We start from the raw sequence: 12,322 nt of genomic DNA, 5'->3' as shown, positions 1-12,322 counted from the left end.
GGTAAAGTGCTAGATCCACAAATATATTTAAGTGCCTAATTGCCACTTTTGGTGCCTATGTCCAAAATTTAAATCCTCAAAATCCCTGTTCAGCTGCTGCTTAACTTTATTAGGTGTCTTTCCAATGGTAAAATCCCCATGCCACCTACATTTCTGCTGGTGAGCATAAGCAAAGCTACCTAAGTACTGGTGCTGCTGAACTGCTCAGCATCTGGCTCACACCCAGCTCTTGCAGGATCCTCATACTGGGTGTTCTCCTTCCTTGCCCATCTCACCTGTGGGACCTGATCAGATAGGCATGCTCTGAGCATGTCAAACTCACAAAAATGATGTGATTGTGATGGTACCTACCCGCAACTCTCTCATTCCTTGTAGCCCAGTGGTAGCACTCATCTAGGAGGTGGAAGACCCATGTTCAAGCCTCTGTTCTATCTGATTTGGAGCAGGGATTTGAACCTGGGTCTCCCCTCTCCACTAGGCTATAAAAGGATAGTCTGAAATGGGAATGTCTCCTGTTAAAGTTGTTCTACTTTATATACTTAAGTATTCATTGGCCAGAGAGAGAGCGTGAGAATGACTCTATAGAATGGTAGTTAGGGCACATCTCTGCTAGAGGGTGTAACGGTTCCCAACTGAGAAGCATGTCCAATGGGGTTGTTGGAAGAGGAGCCCAGGCCTCCCGCTCCACTGGGCTCTCACTCAGGGCCCTTTGGGCTACCAGTAGTCTGGCAACCAAGGCTGTCTTCCCTGGGCCTCTTCCCCCTCCTCACCCCAGCCCAGGGGATCAGCCCAGTCCACGGTTTTCCCCTGGTTGGAAAACCCAAACCACAAGGTAAGAGGGGGTTACCAAAATCCCAGGTCCACAGGGTACTTCCCTCTCTGGTTATCTCCAGGGTGGGTTCCCCCCCTTCCCTGATGGAGAGCCCCTTTGGACAGATGTATCAGTCTCAGGCTTCCTTCTGCTCTTTTGGGGCTGTAGATCTTCTCACCTCCAGCTCTACCACTCAAATGAGCTAATTTCCTGCCTTCTAATTGCTACAGCAGATGGAGCTTTTGCTGCAGGTGTGGCAGGGTGGGGCTGGCTGAGCCCAAAATAATCCCTCAATCCCTTGTTACCTAGTGTGGGGTTTGTACACCTCATCACAGAGGGACACTGAGATTCCAGTCCCTGCTCTCAATTCATATTTAATTATTCAGACAAAGTGAAACAGCCTCTGTGAGAGAGGTATAGTGAGACCATCCCCAGAATAAGGTGGATCCTGGTGGCTAGGGTCCTCAGCTGGGAGATCTGGATTTAATATCCTGCTCCAGATGGGCCACTGGATAATAAAAAGAGAACGTAGATGCTGCCTCCAGCACTTTTGTGGATGATGCCTAAATCCTCTTGGAAATCTAGCCTGAAAAATTGAAACTCTTTATTTCAGTATGTCCATTGTTTGCTTTCTTTAGTTTCAACTGACACAATTCACTGAACTCAACACATTCATAAAATGTTTCAACCAACCCAAATCTGCATTTTTCACTGAAAAAATGTTTTGGACAAAAAGATTCATCCAGGTCATTAGACCTCAGCCTCAGAGACACGTGTGATTCTTCTTACAGATGTTGGATCCCCATGGCTTCATGCATCTATGTGACATCATTAGCCAAACTATGCTTGAGGCCTCTGCAGGGCTGTCTATGTCAGAAAGCAAACTAACTGCATCTTGACAGCATGGAAGCTTGAGTTACAATGCCTCAGGACATTCAAGACTCATTGTTGAGGGAAAAAGGAGAAACATGTCTGTCAGGTAGTTCCTTTCTCACCAGCCTCAACTTTTGCAGAAATAAGTTTCGGAGTGGGCAGAAATGCTTATCTAGATCACCACAGTACTGACAGTTTATGGACTCTGCAGGAAATGATGCCTCACATCCTCTGTGCTACAAATGAGAGCTATCTGTGTGCACTGCAAGGTTTTCTCCCTCTCATCAATTCCTGTACAAATACTGACAAATAAAACCACAATGATGTATTATTACACCAACTGCCAAGATATAACTTGATCATTACATCTCAGAGGAGAAATCTTGCAGTCACTTGTAATTAATACTCCTCAGAATCACCTCATGAAAAGCCTTTATTTTTTGTATTCTCCCAAGAGTAAGAATGCATATGGACAAGCCTCAAAAGGACAAAAAGTCAACCTACAATCATAATTGTTCTCTGAGATGATTTTTCATGTGGCCCTATAACCATGACACTCCTCTTCACTTTCTGCCCCAAGTGCCAGCTCTGAAACTCCCATTGGCTGGGAACCGTGGCCAATGGGAGCTGCAGGGGTGGCGCCTGCAGACGGGGTAGCATGCAGAGCCACTTGGCCGTGCCTCCGTGCCTCCAGAGCCAGAGGTGGGACATGCTGCTGCTTCTGGGAGCTGCTTGAGGTCAGTGTCCCCCGGAGCCTGCACCCCTGACCCTCTCCCATGCCCCAACCCCTTCCCCCAGCCCAGATCCCCTTCCTGCACTCCAAACCTCCTCAGTCCCAGCCTGAAGCACCCTCCTGCACAACCAGACCCTTCTTTCCCAGCCCCACCCCGGAGCCCACACCCCTAGTTAGAGCCCTCACCCCCTGCACCTCAATCCCCCGCCCCAGCCATGATCCCCATCCCACCCTCTGCACCCCTCGGTCCCAGCCAAGAGCACTTGCATACACCCCAAACCTCTCATCCCCAGCGCCACCCCAGAGTCTGTACCCCCAGCCAGAGCCCTCACATCCCCTGGCACCCTAGCCCTCTGCCTAAATCCAGAGCACCCTCCTATATTCTGATCTCCCCAGCACCAGCCTGCAGCCCCCTCCTCCACCCCAAATCCATCATCCCTGGCCCCATACCAAGCACACACTCCCAGCCAGAGCCCTCACCCCCACCCGAACCCCTAGTCCAGTGAAAATGAGCAAATGAGTGAGAGTGGGAGAGTGAAGAACAGAAGGAGGGGGGCATGCAGTGAGTGGGTGGGTGAGGCCTCAGAGAAGGAGCAAGGAAGGGTAGGTTCTTGGAGGAGTGGTAAGGAAGGGGTGAGGCAAGGGTGTTGTTTTTTTATGCAAGTAGAAAGTTGGCAACCTTGCTCACCTCTCAACAGGGCATGCTCCAGGTGGATGAACTGTTTAAAAGGGCAGTGACGATGGGAAAAATGACTTACAGGCTGTACAAGGAAGTGATGCTGACACCTGGAGCTGTGGGCAGCGTGGATGCGGCTGTGGTATGGTTACTCCAGGAGTGCTGATCTGTACTGCCCCCACTTTTGCAGCTGGGTACCCACAGGAGGCCTCAATGAACAGGACACTGTCTCCTGACAACCAAAGCTGATGCTACTAAGATTGTGACCATGCCCCAATTGGAGGAGCCACAGCTTAATAGGAAGTGACTTGGGGGGAGTGTAACTTGGGTGAACCAATGAGTAATTCATACTCTGCCATAACCCTTTAGGACCTTGAGCCAGGGCCATGTGGAATGAAAAGACTCAAGTCCCTTTACCCTGCCTATTCCTGTCATGGCAGAAGCTTGAAGTGGGGAAGAGGGGACATGCAATGACTGAGAGCTACTATGACTCAGCAAGGCCCCTTCTAGAACAAGCAGTTTAGGAAGAACTGTGAAGCCACTGGCAGCTTTCTATTGGATATTCAAATGTAATAATTTCTTCTCTGCCAAAAATCAGAAATGACTGTGACACGTCTACTTTTACTATTTTTTTAAAAATTAGACAATATTTAAGGTCTCAGATTAAATTTTAAATCAATAAATTAGTTGTCATTGCCTGATTCCAAAGCTCTTGCTTTCCACACATTTCCCTTCTAATTTATCTATTAAGCAACTTCCATTTATGAAATATGACTTAGAAGCTATAAAATCTCCATCATCTGCTGAAGACAATGTATGCTCCGCTTGCACTCTTCTGGGGCCTTACCTCTACTCCTCATAGTTACAGAATTAGCCGAACCTTTGTCCCCTTTCTGTTTGTTCTGATTGCATCCTCACAGGTGTTAGGCCTTCTGCTCTTGCCTGTCTAGGAATGGAATCTCATGATTCTTCCACTCCTAGATCGGGATCTAGGTACACTCCCCTACCTGTATTCATCAAAATGTTATCAAGCTAACTGGGTTTCCAACACTGCTTGATCCTCCCTTTGGGAACTTGTGACCAGTGATGTTGACAAGAGCCTTTTTGAAGTATTTTCATGTAGCAGTTGGAAGAAAGCGTTAGAGAAAATGGATTTCAAAATGATGGACCTATATGCATTCCTACCTTGCCAAAGATACTACCTTTCCTGTAGTGATGACATAGACAGCCAAAACTTCTTCACACACCCTGGCCGGTTCCTGTGGCTGTATGTCTCACACAGTCTGGTTCTCTGACACTTCTAGAATGAGTCTGCAACCTTTTATCAACAACTTGACCCTCTTTTTGTCCTCCTGGATTATGTATTAAATTTATCATGATAAGTTTAAAACAACTTATAACTGCTTTTGACTGCTTGTGATAACGGGGCAGTGGACTCAATGATCCAGGAGATACCTTCCAGTCCTATGTTCTCATGTTGGTCCTACCCCTCTTTTTCTCTCCGCATCCCACCCTGGTCAAACCAGTTTGTGTGTGGACCAGGAGAGAAGGCTCAAGCCATTAGGGTTAATGGCTCTGGCATTGTCTCTTAATGACCCTTAGGTGAAAGCTGTTAGGCCACTAGTAGAATATGCTGATAGCTGCAGCTGTGCTACTATAGGATCAGTGTAGATACTTCCTACAGAGCTGGATGGGTTCTCTCATCATTAATCCACTTCTTTTTTTATTTTTTTGGATCTAGCACTATGTACAGTGGAGGTTAGGTTGGCTTAACTTGGTCTCTCCTGACTGTGAATTTTCCACAACTCTGCAAGACATAGCTATGCCAATGCAACTCTTCAGTGTATACCAGCCCTTAGAAAGGGATTCCGCCTCTCTAGGTGGGTAGGCTATACTACCCAAACAACCCCCTAGGGTGAAATATACAGGCACATGTATTGTACAGACATACCATGCCAATAGCAGATCCAAAATCAATATGAATAATTATTAAAGCGCTCCCCCATATTTGTCACAGAAATCATCCATAAATTTCACAAAAAGAACAGGAGTACTTGTGGCACCTTAGAGACTAACAAATGTATTTGAGCATAAGCTTTTGTGGGCTACAGCTCACTTCATCAGATGCATAGAATGGAACATATAGTAAGAAGATGTATATACATACAGAGAACATGAAAAGGTGGAAGTTGCCATACCAACTGTAAGAGACTAATTAATTAAGATGAGCTATTATCAGTGGGAGGGGAAAAAAAACTTTTGTAGTGATAATCAAGATGGCCCATTTCAGACAGTTGCAAGAAGGTTTGACGATACTTAACATGGGGAAATATATTCAATTTGTGTAATGACCCAGCCACTCCCAGTCTCTATTCAAGCCCAAGTTAATGTTATCTAGTTTGCAAATTAATCCCAGTTCAGCAGTTTCTCATTGTAGTCTGTTTTTGAAGCTTTTCTGTTGCAAAATTGTTACCTTTAAGTCTGTTACTGAGTGACCAGAAAGGTTGAAGTGTTCTCCTACTGGTGTTTGAATGTTATGATTCCTTATGTCAGATTTGTTTCCATTTATTCTTTTGCATAGAGACTGTAAGGTTTGGCCAATGTATATGGCAGAGGGGCATTGCTGGCACACGATGGCATATATCATATTGGTAGATGTGCAAGTGAACGAGCCCCTGATGGTGTGGCTGATGTGATTAGGTCCTATGATGGTGTCACTTGAATAGATATGTGGACAGAGTTGGCATCAGACTTTGTTGTAAGGATAGGTTCCTGGGTTAGTGTTTTTGTTGTGTGGTGTGTGGCTGATGGTGAGTATTTGCTTCAGGTTAGGGGGCTGTCTGTAAGCAAGGACTGGTCTGTCTCCCAAGATCTGTGAGAACGAGGGATCATCTTCCAGGATAGGTTGTAGGTCTTTAATGATGCGCTGGAGAGGTTTTAGTTGGGGGCTGAAGGTGACGGCTAGTGGCGTTCTGTTATTTTCTTTGTTGGGCCTGTCCCGTAGTAGGTGACTTCTCGGTACTCTTCTGGCTCTGTCAATCTATTTTTTCACGTCAGCAGTTGGGTACTGTAGTTTTAAGAATGCTTGATAGAGATTTTGTAGGTGTTTGTCTCTGTCTGAAGGATTGGAGCAAATGCGGTTGTATCTTAGAGCTTGGCTGTAGACAATGGATCGTGTGGTGTGTCCTGAATGGAAGCTGGAGGCATGTAGGTAAGTATAGTGGTCAGTAGGTTTCCAGTATAGGGTGGTGTTCATGTGACCATTGCTTATTAGCACAGTAGTGTCCAGGAAATGGACCACTTGTGTGGATTGGTCCAGGCCGAGGTTGATGGTGGGATGGAAATTGTTGAAATCATGGTGGAATTTCTCAAGGGCATCCTTCCCATGGGTCCAGATGATGAAGATGTCATCAATGTAGCACAAGTAGAGAAGGATAATTAGGGAATGAGAGCTAAGGAACTTTGTTCTATGTCAGCCAAAAAAATGTTGGCATGCTGTGGGGCCATGCAGGTACCCATAGCAGTGCCGCTGACGTGAAGGTATATATTGTCCCCAAATGTGAAATAGTTGTGGGTGAGGACAAACTCACAAAGTTCAGCCACCAGATTTGCTGTGACATTGTCAGGGATACTGTTGCTGATGGCTTGTAGTCCGTCTTTGTGTGGAATGTTGGTGTAGAGGGCTTCTACATCCATAGTGGTCAGGATGGTGTTTTCTGGAAGATCACTGATGGATTGTAGTTTCCTCAGGAAGTCAGTGGTGTCTCAAAGATAGCTGGCAGTGCTGGTAGCATAGGGCCTGAGGACAGTCCACATAGCCAGACAATGCTGTTGTTAGGGTACCAATGTCTGAGATGATGAGGTGTCCAGGATTTCAGAGAACCCAAGATTCATCTGTAAAGAATGAAAACCTTACAAAATGAACAGTAATGGAGTGCTCTACCATTCATCATTTTATGTCTTTCTTTTTTTTGTTTTTGTTTTAATTACTCTGTTCCTCTTTTTGTCTGTTCTCTCATTGTAATAAATAACCTGTTATAACTGTAGTAAGTGAAGGCCCTGATAAAGGCCCAGTATGAGGCCTGAGGCCTGAACTAAAGTAATGGTCAAGACTTAGCTAAAAAGCAAAGTCAGGCTGTGAGCTGAAAGCCGGCTCGGTTCACAGAAGCTGGCACGGAAAGGTCTGATGCTGCATAAACATATATTCACCTAGCATACTGAAGTATAAACATGGTACCAGAACACCTTATACTGGAACATTCCACAGATAAGAAAGTACAGGCCGACCCATCCCAATGACAGGGGCAAAAGGGTAAAATGACGGATAGAGTTGTTTTAATCAAATCAAGTTGTACAAGGTGAGAGGCGGCCCCTTACTACGTAAAGAGGTTGCACCTCAATACATCAGGAGTGATGTGTAACTTGTTTGTACCCAGGTATAAGAATGCATCCCTGAGGTGGTGTCTTTGTCTGGCCGAGGGGGCAGTGGAAAGTCCCGCCACTAACTGAGCCGAGTCCATTGACCGTGGGCACATATTAGTAGCATGCCTATCATTGTGTCCAATACGGCAATAGATCTGGCTGACGTGCCTTCGTACCTTACTAGACTCTGTGATCATTGGGGGTTCTCTTCGAGTCAGCTGTGTGAGCTATCTGAGCAGAGCTGGGGCAGCACACAGAGGGAACACACGCACGCAGCTGAGTGATACCAACAAGGAGAGAGCAGAGCACCACACCGGTAGCATCTGACAACACACCTCTGACAACAATAACCTATGTTGTGTTTTATTCTGTATATTCTTTATTATGTAAAAGTAGGTCCCTGTGTACATGATCTTTGGAAGGATGGCCTATTAAATTATAAAGTCATTGGGCTATTCATCAAAATAATTTATAAACCATCACACAGTTATGGTGCTGTCTGAATAATAAAAAATAATATTAACAGTATATACAATAGATACATCTGTAAGTCTGCACAGAAAACTTTCCTTGATGTTTTTGTTCCTTGGCTACTTAAACAGTTTGGAGGACCAATGGGATAAAATAGTTAGGAAGACAACCCAGGAAGACGATCCAGTATGCTTTCCTTACAGCAAACAGATGGACAACATCCTACACTTTAGTTCAAATACAAGATCTATCTTTGACTTCTGTGATCAACTCCATAGACTGCTGAAAAGTAGAGTGAGTCCTGAACTTCAGAAAATACTTTGTGCCTGTGTTTTAGTTATGAGGTCTCCTCAAAAGGTTACAGTGCATATACAGTAGCTCAAATAATTCAATTATCAGTGTCTTGCATGCCTCATACAATCCACAAATATTATGCTGAAAACTATACCAGCATTCACTGTGTTCCAAGGACACATAATCAAAAGAAAGTCATAGACTATGATATGCCTCTATTCCCAAATATCTTAGGAACATGACTCTATTCCTGGACCTATTCTGTGAGCAGTAGACAATGAAGAAATCTTTTAAAACAGAAACTATTTCCACAGTATAAATATGCAAATGCCAAAATATTATAACACATGGATTTGCAAATTACCTATGTTCTACTCATACTCCTTTTAATGCTAAAGTTAAAAGTGGAAATTTCGATTTTGGAAAAAGGCCATTTTACATCAAAAATCATTCGGATAGAAAATTTCCAACCAGTTCTAAAAATTGTATCAAGATGATGTTTAAAAAAAAAAGTGAATAGTACAGAATTTAAGCGTAGAAGTTTCTGGTTATCCGGGAATAACATACAGATTATCAAGAGGTGCAAAGCTTGGTTTAAGATCGGGTGGCAAAGGAATACATAATCTGCAATATCCCTGATTGGGGGTAAAAGGTTGATGGGTCAAAGTACAGAGATTGAGATATGAGGGTATGTTGTTCATATAATGGCTATGTTCGGGTGTGGAGTAGAATGAGTGGATATGATGATGAGGATGGGTTGACCATGATTTGGTGAGATTTAATGTTCAGTGAGTTTATGGTTCCAGTTCATATGGTCCAATGGACAAAGTCTCTTACTCCCTTTCTCGTAGTCAAAGAGCGATGTCACTCCAGCTCACACCTCCTGGTACTGTCAGTGGCTGATAATGTGTTCAATGTAGATGTCCCTGGACCATCGGATGGTGTCTGAAGCCATGAGGGGCCACATAAGCCATACTATATAGTGAATCTTCACAGCAGTCTGTGATATAGGTAGAACAATAAGTAAGGGGTTTTTAATTGTTATTTAGACTGTAAGCTCTACAGGGCAAAGAACAGTGTGTTTGAATAGTGTTTAGCACAATGGGCCTTGATCTTCATTGAAGTCTTCAGTTTTGCCAACCCCAAGTGCTCAGAAATCAGGAGAATCTTCCCCCTCCAAAATAATCAGGTTAAAATACATTTTAGATACTTTTTATTTACCTTCTGGGATTTGACTCGTTAGGTTACACTCAGGTCATATTTTCAAGTGTTTCTCTGAAAGCACAAGAGACAGAAACTTACTTTTTAAATGTTAAAACCTGAAATTTTCACATATTCACATCAGTCCAGGAACTGGTTTTAGATTCTTCAAGTCAAATGTATTAGACAAAGGTGCATCTCTCTGACTCACCTTAAATTAAGAAGAAAGATAGTCTGAAGACTAGCAATAGACAATAGGCTGTAGACATCTCAATATGAGACACAGTTGATAGGGAGGAAGAAGAGCAGTATGAAGCTTCTACATTTGAGGTTTACTTATTCTATTCCCTCTTAATGCTAAGTGTGATGCTAATCCTCTGTTGATCTGCATCTTTAGCTCTTCCATGGACATCATAGTAAAGATGTGCAAAATGATTTCCTATGACTAACATTAATCAGAACTTCTAAACAAAGTTTTAAATGTTTTTAAATTATCTCTGGAGCAAAAATTCAGGATACAGAAGCAGAACTAGCTGCTGTAAAAGGTTCTGAAAAAAGGAGAGAGAAAATCTAGTGCATATCTTTTTATTTTATTATCACAACTCTTTTTATTTAAGTGATTTCATTCATGAAATTTACATTCGGTGCACTTACCAAAATGGTATAGAGTTAGATCTTTAATTTTTCCAGTTTATTGCAGACAGCACATAAACAAGATTGGAGTCAAGAGTCCTTGACTTATTTGCCTTCATTCCAGAGAGTTTTCCTGGGATGTTTGTTTAGAAATCAAGATTATGTATGATTTTGCTGCTATAGACTAAATCCTGCCACCCATACTCACACTCAGAAGTACCTGACTCTGCAAGATGCCCCACTGAGTTGTCCTAGTGGTATCACTAGCAGAAGATATTGGGGAAACTGATTTATATTCAACATGACCATTAGAATGTTATGCAACATATGATAATACAACTGGAGTGCACAGTCCCTTTTTGAGGCTTATAAGAAAGTGAACATTCAAAGTACCCAGTATGCATCCTGCACAATGCATTCATCAGTATGGATTCAGAGTTCATTTCAGACTATTTGCTTATTAGCTCCATTTTCGAAAAATCTGTAAACAAAATTCTGCATGAAAATTAAATGTTTTATCACAAAAACAGCTTTCTTTGTTTTTTCTCAGAGACTAAAAATCAAGTCTTAACCTAAATTCCTAACTAGAATTATCAGGGATGCCTAATTCTGTCTCTAGTGACATTATAAACTACACACACACACACACACCTTCCACAAATAATTTAGCACAATAGTGAATTTATATTCAGGAAGGATATAGAGGATGGAGGCCACATTTCACATGAACTCTGTAGGGACTGATCCTTTCAGATCAAGGCAATAGTCACAGGCAGTTCAAGGCAGGCGCTGTCAGATTCATACTTACTATTGTACATGGTTCTATTATTAAGCCCACATACAGTCAATTTCTACTCTTGGCTGCACAAAGTGATACACCACAAAATTCAGTAAGGTTCCATTTTGTGTAACCTGAAATAGATTTTAACCTTTCATTTTTATAAATTGATTCAACTTTGATTCCTCCTTTTTGTAAAGAAAACAAAACAAAAACAAACAAAAACTCTACCTAGCCATATGAAGATCATTAGAATAAAAATTCTTCTTCAATTCACATCAAACAGGTTACCAATGGCAATGGAGCCAAATGAAGTAATTTTCCATTCTTTATTTGTTTTTTGCGGTCTAATATACACCAAGTGTTCAGCAATGACTCTTTGGTGTGCTCTGCTTGCCCTTTATTACTGCTTGCCACCACAGGCTACTTTCCTTAGGTTTAGCATGCCAGCTGAGGTAAGGTCCTGGGGTGTGGCACTGTGGGGCACATGCAGCTACCTGGAGACACTACTGAGGATTGAGAGATTTGCTAGGATCAGTTGCAAGCAAACCACCCTTACAAGTGTGGCTGCCACTATGCAGAGGGAGCTATCTGCTGAGCTCACCCCACACGTCCAATTAAAATGATTAGTTATGGAATAAAAATAAAGTATATAATAATATTAAGCAAACAGAGGGAAAACATTTTTCAGTACTAGTAATTACCTGAAAAAGGACATAATCTTAATTTTTCAACATTATTTTTACACTGCAATATTCATATAAGAGTTTTAGGTTCTGGTAAGCATCAGTACCTTGGCTATGTTTTTATATTTAATTTATAAGTGCCTGATGTTTATGTCAGATTACATTGACTGGCTTCATCAAACCTATTTTAGTCTTTAGTGGTGTCTTGTTTTAAATCAGCTCAATGCTTGACTTTTTGAATAAGGACATTAATCAACTCTCCAGGAGAAATGAGATGTTAGCTGATTCAATTCTCTCAGCTTTCAAAACAGTAAATATTAGCCTGAAATGATCTATCCTGGTGGCAAATTAGTCTAGCAATTTCCCTTGAGAGACAGCTGACAGGTGCCAATCAGATCTGCAAAAATGTTGTTTTTGTTTAACCATTCAGCATTATATCTTATGGGAATTCAGAAGAACTGCAAAGAACCTTAACTTTGACACATCAAATGACCAATTTTCCTTTACTTTACAATAATGAAATTTTAAAAAGGTACAACAAGTGGTGTTTCAAGCAGTTAAATGTTTTCCAATGAGTTGTCAGGATAGTGCATAGATAATTTGGGTTCAGACAGAATTAATAGCAATGCAGATATGTATTTTTTTGTTTTGTAAAAACTCAGGCAATTTAAACATGTTTGTCTTGTCAGCCTGAAAAACACATTTTAATTTCTATTGTTGTCTGTTCTGCCAAAAATAAAATAAA

The sequence above is a fragment of the Gopherus flavomarginatus genome, chromosome 4 (genome assembly GCF_025201925.1).
Source record: "Gopherus flavomarginatus isolate rGopFla2 chromosome 4, rGopFla2.mat.asm, whole genome shotgun sequence".
NCBI lineage: Eukaryota > Metazoa > Chordata > Testudines > Testudinidae > Gopherus > Gopherus flavomarginatus.
The sequence above is the reverse complement of the archived record's forward strand: the minus strand, read 5'-3'. Positions refer to the sequence as shown.